Raw genomic sequence first — 6,058 nt, forward strand, 5'->3', positions numbered from 1 at the left:
ATCAAGAGTTGCAGCCTTCAGTATTGGTTACAACTTAATATAAAGAAGCCCTGAATCCTCCCAAGTGGACAAAGAGGTAACGTCATGATAAGGTGGGGAAAGATGGAAGTTGTTAAGAATTTTGTCTTACTTGGATCCACAATCAATGCTCATGGAAGCAGCAGTCATGAAAGAAAAGGATACAGTACATTGGGTAATCTGCTGCACCAGACCAAATTAATCACATCTAAAAAGTATTGAAAAGCAAGGCGGGGGTTACTTTGAGGACTAAGAAACACCGGACCCAAGCCATGGTCTTCTCCATTACATCATATGCATATGAAAGTTGAACATTGACTAAGGAAGGCCAAAGAAGAATCCTGGTATTGGCAAAGAATAATGAAAGTACCATAGATTGCCAAAAGAACAAACAAATCTGTCTTAGAAGAAATATGATGAGAATGTTCCTTAGAGGTAAGGATGGCAAGACTTTGTCTGCTGTACTTTGAACTTGCTGTGAGGAGAGACCAATGTCTGGAGAAGGGTATGCTGGGTAAAGTAGGGGGTTAGAGAAACAGAGGAAGGCCCTCAACAAGATGGATTGACACAGTGGTTGCAACAATGGGCTTAAACCTAAGAACATGTGAGGATTGTACGGGATGGGGCAGTTATTAGCTCTTTTGTTCACAGGGTAACTGTGAGTTGGAAGTAGCTCAAGAGCGCCTAACAATCGCATCTATGTCTCGGGTTCTCATGGTGCTCTAGCAGAAATCCCATAGGGATAGCTTTAACAAGCAGCTATTTTTTTCATCGTTCAGAAGGCTAAGGGCCAAATTCAGAGCACCAGCTTTACAGAAAGAACCTCCCTGTCCACTCTGGGGAAAATACTTGCCCCAGTTTCTCTAACAAACTTCTAGATGTTCTTTAGATAGTTTTTTTTTTTTCATTTTGCTTCTTTGTGTTTCTGCCAAATCAGCTCGTTTTATATGTCAATAATGATTTATTGAAGACACAGCCTACACCAATAAGGCCTCATTCATATAGCAGGAAAACACCATTTCCAAATGAAATCGCATCCGCACATGTAGGCTTAGGGTTCCACTATTTGTTAGGTGCCCTTGGGTGAACTCTGACCAAGAATGACCCTATGTACAACAGGAATGTACAATGACATTGTACAGCAGAATATACAAGTACAGTGACCCTGTGTACAACAGAATGAAACATTGCCGGTTCTGCACCACACTCACAGTCATTGTTCTGTTTAAGCCCATTGTTGTAGCTACAATGTAAGTCCATGCCTGACAGTCTACCTCTTTACCAAGTAAAATGTCATTTTTCCAGGGACTGGTCTCTACTAACATGAGACAAAAGCTAGCCCATTCTCACCACTAGGGGGCATTCTGTTGTACCTCTTTCAAGACATTTGTTTATTCTTCTGGCAGTCCACATTGCTTTCAAGATTCTTCACCAACACCATAATTCAAATGTTCCAATTCTTCTTTTGCCTTCCTTAGTTATTGCCCAACTTTCAAATGCATATGAGGTTACTGAAAATACCACAGCTAGAGTCTGTTACAATGTGTTAGTTTGGGTGCTTTAGAAAAGCAAATCCACAGAAACTCATGTATAAGAGAGGGTTTTATATAAAGGTTAAATGCGCATTGAGAAAACATCCCAACACAGTGCTGCCCAAGCTCACACGCCCAACATTAATTAACCCATATGTCCAACACCAATCCACAAAGTCCTCCTCCACTTCACAAAACACACACAATGACGCCGGCTACAGGAGGAAAGCCAAGTCAGTGAACGTGTAAGCATCTCAGCACTGGCAGGGGTCTCCACACAGCTGCTCCAGCACCCAGGACTGCATCAGGGTAGGTCCATGTGGCTTCTCCTCGGGGATGTCTTGCAAGAGGTGAGCCTTGCCAGCTAAAGCAGGGAATTGACTAAGGCAGATGCACCCTGGTCCAACCATCAGAAAGCAAGAGACCCAAGAAATAGAAAGGCAGGCTCACTGAGCTATTTATCCCTCCACCCTTCAATTAACCCCACATGTGTTTATCGGCCGGGTTGGCACAGTAAACTAACTACCTCATACCCCTTAATCTTCAAAGTGGCATTCCTACTCTTCAACACTTTGAAAAGGTCTTTTGAAATAGATTTGCCCAATGTAATATGTCTTTTTATTTACTCTTTGCTATTCCCTTGACCATTGATTGTGGATCCAAGAAAGATGAAATCCTTGACATATCCTTCAATCTTTTCTCTGTTTATCTTGATGTTGTCTTTTGACCCAACTGTGAGAATTTTTATTTTCTTTGTACTGAATTGCAATCCATACTGAAGACTGAAGTTCTTGATCTTCATCAGCAGATGCTTCAAGTCCTCCTCACTTCCCACAAGCAAAGTTCTGTCACCTCATATCAAAAGTCGTTAATAAGACTTTCTTTAATTGCCAAATTCTTCCTCATTAGTACAACTCTCGTATTATTTGCTCAGCATACAGACAGAATACTATGATAAAAGGAAAAAACACTGACTCATACTTTTCCTGTTTTAAAACCATGCAGGGATCGCTTGGTCAATGTACAGGTTCCTCGTTTCTTGGTCAATGTACAGGTTCCTCGTGAACACAATGAAGTGTTCTACAATTCGTATTTTTCCTCAATGTTATCCATAGCTTTTATTATCTACACAGTCTAATTAAAACCTTTTAATAGCCAATACAAGTAAACATCTTTCTGGTATTCTTGCTTTTAGCCAAAATCAATCAGATGTTAAAAATGCTCTCCCTCGTTTGGCTGAGAGGAGGTCAGTCGCATGGCTGTGAGGAGCAGGAGCGCAATTGAGAAGATGCAGCTTCTACCCCAAGGGAATGGAAGCAGCAGTCTTTGAACTGCGACAGCTTACTCTCAGACATTCCATCAAAGAAGTTAATCATGGGTTTTGCTAAAAATATATTGCGATCATCTAATAAAAAGAATATCATCCAGAGCAATGATAAAAACCAAGAAAAGATGCATTGCTTTCAACAGGACCTTTTCATTTCAAATTCAGTTAATACCTCATCATTCCCAACAACTAAAACAGATAGGTTGCCGTCTGCAAACCAAGCTTCACCATTTAAATCTGCTGTGTCCACTATGTCCTTTTACAGCAAAGATAAATGGTACCTCCACCAATTGCAGAGAAAACTGATCAAAGAGAGTAGATCCACTAGCCTAAAAACAAATATGGAAGATAAATTTTTCTCAGTGTTATGGAAAAAAGGCAAGTAAAACCAGGCTCCAAGAAGATAAACAAAAAAAACACATAAGAGTTTAACTACTAAATAACAACCAAGATATAAGTGCATCAGACCTGTACCAAGGAATTCTAAACTCCCCAGCTAAATAGACTGCCTATAAGCCAGTTGCGGAGAAAGAGAATCCTGTATGTTCAGCTGAAAATAATCTGAATGTTCTCGAGGGTTAAGCCCAAAAACAAAACCACAAGTTACAACCCAAAATGGAGCAGCATTTTTGTTAGTAGAAAAAAAAATCTTGCCTTTGAAAATTGCCTCTGGAAAATATCTCGTTACTGGAACTTGCAAAGAAGGATGAATCAGAAGAGACTGAAGATTCTGATGTAGAAAAACTCGAGCGAGGCAAGTGCCTAAGTGCTTGTTACAAGAATTGAACTTGAAGCTACTGGACGTAAGAAGTGAAAACGAAGGGAAATGAAAGGACTCATCAAGTGGAGTCGTTTCTTCAAGGGGGTGGTGAGCGAACTGGATGAAAGTCTGTGTTTACAGGATGTTGTCAGTGAGAGCAAGGCAGCTTCTCCTGAGCCTATTGCCTACCTGCTTTTCAGTGTGTCCTCAGCCAGCACAGAAAGATCTCTAGCTGAAGAACAATCTTCTGTGGGCACCAGCATATCTCCTAACTTAAAACAGACCACGACACAGAAAAAGGCCAAGGATCCGAAGACCAGTTCATCATGGACGCCGGTCAGAAACATGTTGGCGTGACTGTGTGTAGGTCTGGTGGCATGATTTATACTGTTTCCAACTCTGAGGGTGAACTGCAGCATGTTCGGTATCACCAGAGATTTCTGGAAGGAATCAAATATACAGGTTGGAAGAAAGAATGTGTAGTAGCCCAGTTGGGAGACAGAAAAATCACATTAGTCTTGCCACATGATCCAAATTATGCTATCAGAAAAGTAGATGTTCGAGAACGTGTCCATCATGAATTAGGATTCCGTCAGGTTATTCCCAAGTGTCCAAACAAGACCAACATTTTTCTCTTTATACCTGATGAAAGGAAAGTAGCTGGGTGATGAATTGCAGAGCCTATATCAAATGGGCTTTCCATGTCTCTCTGAACCAAGCCACCCGGGATCCTCAAGCTCTAAAGAATGTCCCAGGGCTTGGCAGTGTTCAGACGGATCGCCACCTGCGCTCTGTGGGATTAGCAGGATCTGGGTCTTCAGGCTGCAGAGAGAAAGCGCATTGCAAGACGATTAGTTCATACTCTCAGGAATTGCTTCACGTTTGGCTCTTTCCTCCGCACTGATAAAATTACATTTTCTGACCCTACTCCAGATGGCAAATTATGTGCAACTAAGTACGCAACACCCCTAATTTCCTTGTGTACAATGTGAATAGCTAAGGCCAACGCCCACATGACAGTGATAGTGTGGATACGTACAGAGAGCCCTTTTTCACACAATAGGAACCATTTAAACAATATTAAAGCAAAATACTAACACATTCCGCCCTCCTGTAGAGATATGAATTGAGAAGTCACATTTGTCAAAAATTATCTGGAGATCCAAAGAAAGGAAAAGTACCAGATGGTATGTATGATAAGCAACCTGAGCCCTTAAGTATGAAACTTAGTAGCTATAACAGGAAAATTACTTGTTCCTTGAAAAACAGTTGTCTCCTACTTCAATGTGACCACTTATGTTTCACAAAGCACACTTTGAATGAGGGGTATCTCATGCTGTCCAAGTCCTAAAGCCACATGTAAACCCAGACAAATCCTTTTCAAGCCCAGATTTCATAGTAATTCATCAAGATTCCATATAAAATTCTTGCTTTCATTTGGCTGCAGGAACTCAATTTGAATATATTTTTTAGAAAGTGTTTTGTAATAAATGAGAAAGACGTCTATGTTCTTTGTGTAGAATTTTATAGCTTAATAACGTTTGAATCTCTTTAAAAATCAAATAGCTACTGTGGGGGGAAGGTCAGACGCTGACAGACTTCCTCCCCGAACACAGTTAGTCACCAGACTATCTGGCAGGCCTTGCTCCCTGCTACTGGGGACAATAAACTATTCCTCCTTGAGGCTTGTGACCAAGCATTCCCACCCTACCTATAATGATCTCTATCAGCAGTCAGGGAACAGGTCAAACTGACTCTGTAACATCCAAAGTTAAGTTATCCGCCCATCTTATCACATGTATTGCATGTATGTCCCTAGACCACCCCCTCATTACTGTATTACCTATGGCACAACCCCTCCCTGTGATGTATGTACTCACCTGTAATTAGGGGGCTTGCACGTCCCCGGAGAAGATAAAAAGCCTGGGCTAACATTAAAGATCACTCTCTCCCTCCACGTGGACCATCGAGTGGGGCTGAGGTAAGCATGCTACCATGAATCGTGTCTGACTCCATTTATTTCAATACTTCACTTCTATCTCTCATGTTCTCTATGACTTTACTATGATCTTTACTTATTATCGCTGTACAATTGCGCCTACCGGACCCATAATGATGTGTTAGGGGCTGGCTTCCCCTGACAAGCTACATGCACTGTCATCAAGTTTAATTAAAATTAAAACTTAGTAATTGCACTATTGTCATGCCATTAAATTTCATTCTGTGAAAATCCTAACTGGGATACTTTAGTGAACCTGTTAACTAGTAATTTATGCCATTAAAAATTGATTATATGACTTGATTCTTTTGCTTATTTTAAATAGCATCTTGTTTTCAAACATGGCAAAATTCCTGACAAAATGTATGTTTAATATGCATATTAACTATATATAGTTCATATATAGTAATATAGAATCAAAG

General features: G+C 40.6%; 1 pseudogene; it reads left to right on the forward strand.

Annotated features, from left to right (window-relative positions):
* Positions 1-459: 459 nt before the first annotated feature.
* Positions 460-4,637, forward strand: LOC142439064 (N-acetyltransferase ESCO2 pseudogene; annotated as a pseudogene).
* Positions 4,638-6,058: the final 1,421 nt, after the last annotated feature.

The sequence above is a fragment of the Tenrec ecaudatus genome, chromosome 1 (assembly GCF_050624435.1).
Source record: "Tenrec ecaudatus isolate mTenEca1 chromosome 1, mTenEca1.hap1, whole genome shotgun sequence".
Classification (NCBI taxonomy): Eukaryota; Metazoa; Chordata; class Mammalia; order Afrosoricida; family Tenrecidae; genus Tenrec; species Tenrec ecaudatus.